The sequence below is a fragment of the Amia ocellicauda genome, unplaced genomic scaffold, assembly GCF_036373705.1.
Source record: "Amia ocellicauda isolate fAmiCal2 unplaced genomic scaffold, fAmiCal2.hap1 HAP1_SCAFFOLD_34, whole genome shotgun sequence".
In the NCBI taxonomy this organism is placed as follows: domain Eukaryota; kingdom Metazoa; phylum Chordata; class Actinopteri; order Amiiformes; family Amiidae; genus Amia; species Amia ocellicauda.
Genome location: NW_027102909.1, coordinates 1,097,757 through 1,099,991, shown reverse-complemented (window position 1 = coordinate 1,099,991; position 2,235 = coordinate 1,097,757). Strand labels below are relative to the sequence as shown.

The 2,235-nt window shown below is 39.3% G+C and overlaps 1 non-coding gene across 1 annotated transcript; it reads left to right on the top strand.

Moving 5' to 3' along the window:
- Positions 1–335: 335 nt before the first annotated feature.
- On the top strand, positions 336–450 carry LOC136732139 (U5 spliceosomal RNA). The gene has a single exon (XR_010809777.1). It is a non-coding gene; the product is annotated as a U5 spliceosomal RNA (small nuclear RNA).
- Positions 451–2,235: the final 1,785 nt, after the last annotated feature.

Below are 2,235 nucleotides of genomic sequence, written 5' to 3'. Positions count from 1 at the left end.
AAATGTGTACATCTCTTCTGCAAAAATGGTGCCCTCACAGATGTGCGAGTTACATGACAGACAGACAGACAGACACTCACACACACTGTCACACCCACACACACACTTTCACAGAGAGACATATACACACACACACACACACACACACACACACTTTCACACAGAGACAGGCACACACACACACACACACACACACACACATACATACATACATATGGAAAAGAAACAATACTTTTATAAATCACAATAAGATGTAATAAAGTACAGAAAAACTAAATGTAAGAAAATGTGATCTTTAATACACACAAATATGTATGGCTGGTCGGATGCGTCTTGGACTCGGGTTCCTCTTCATTACGTATAATGCTTTTGCCTTTTGCTAAAGCTTTCCGTGGAGGGGATCGTGGGTGAGTTTGTACCATTCTTGGGGGGCTCTGCCTTGTTGGGGCGGAGCTGTGATCCAGGTGAACAGCAGATCGGGCATAGGTGGGCATGTGGGCAGAGGAGTAGGAAGGCCGGTCAAGCAAATAAGCTTGCTAAGGTACGCAGCAGCAGCAAGCAGCCCCCCCATCCAGCCAGCCAGCCAGTCTGGCTGGCAGTGACTGAGTGGTTGACAGACGGCAAGCAACGGAATGTACGTGCTCTGTGATGTCATAGCAGTCAGCTGAGAGAGGCTCGTGATGTCATCGCTGAGCTGGCTGGCTGGCTGGCTCTGTGTGTGTGTGTGTCTGTGTCTGTCTGTTTTTCTGTTTGTCAGTCTGTCTGTCTGTCTCTCTCTCTCTCTCTCTCTCTCTCTCTCCCTCTCAATTCAATTCATTTGTATTGTCAAAGCAATTGGACATACATACATACATACATACATATATGTAGCGTAAGGTACACTTATACATTTCAATTAAAGAAGTGAATTCATAGTATCACCTTATCACGAATCCTGGAGTCTTGTAGAACTCAATTTCTGTAATAATTGGACGCAGACACCAATTCCAAAGATATAAATTGTCAAATTTATTTAAAAACAAAGACTAAATGTAGCACTACACTAATTATACAAAAGGGAAAAACTAATTAAAATTCAACTCTAGATCAACAAATCAAAGACAAATCACTTCCGTGACCAAATCAAAGACCATGGGATCCCATAGGATAACACACAAATCGTTAAACAAAAAAGGTTATAAACACATTGACTACAATACCGGTTAGTAATTCTAGGAATCACTAAGAAACAGTTGAAAGTGCTAAACTGATGGGATATGTAGTACTTTATACTCGAGTGGTCTATGCGATTACACCCTGTTGGTGTTATTAAGAACGCCAAGTACCAGAATGCAGAGCGGGACTGTTTTTTGTGCCGTGACTTGTCGGGGGAAAAACGCGCAGAAAAAACGGACGAGAAGGTGAAGGTAGTATGGCGGTGATGCACGCGTTGGTGAAGTGGGAAAGCGGGGTCGACAAAGACTCTTACAGCGTGATTCCCACTGCTTGCTTTCGCAATTTTGATTTATTCAGCATTGCTGATGATGACGAAGAGACGACTCGAAACTTCAGAGCAGAGTGGAGAGACACAAACAAACCTCCAAAAGGTGGATGGCCTGTCCATGAAGCACAGATCATTATGACTGGTAACAATGTTTATTTAAAAAAAAAAACATTAAAGTCTTTACATGCTATTTGATATATACAATCACAGTATATTTGAAATGAATGTTTAAGTTATTAATGTGTTGTACTTCTAACATACTCTCATAACATGGTAGGTGGTGGTGAGGGCGCTAAAAACTCGTCATACTTGACTGGCATTTGTAAGAACGATTTATTGTGTGTTGTGCTTTACAATAAAATCCCCCAAATCACAAAATAAATTAAACCAGATATAATTTAACTTCAGTTTTGATTCAGTGTTGGCTGTTCATCTTAATTTGTATGGTCAAAGCACAGTATTTTTATGACAAATAAATATAATCCCCAAATATCTGTGGACATAATGCAGGGTTTTATTTATTTTATTTTTATTTTAGGAAAAGAAGGCGAACTAAGAAGAAAACTTAATGACCTAACAAAAATGCCCTGTCCTAAAATGAAGAGAGTACCTAAACCAAACAAAAAACTTCAAATTTCAGATGATAGTGACCTTGATGAACCACAGTTACCGGTGAGATAATTACTGCAAATATAAAATAAATGTATTGCAGGATTGTTTTTTTTTAATCATATTCATATATATATATATAT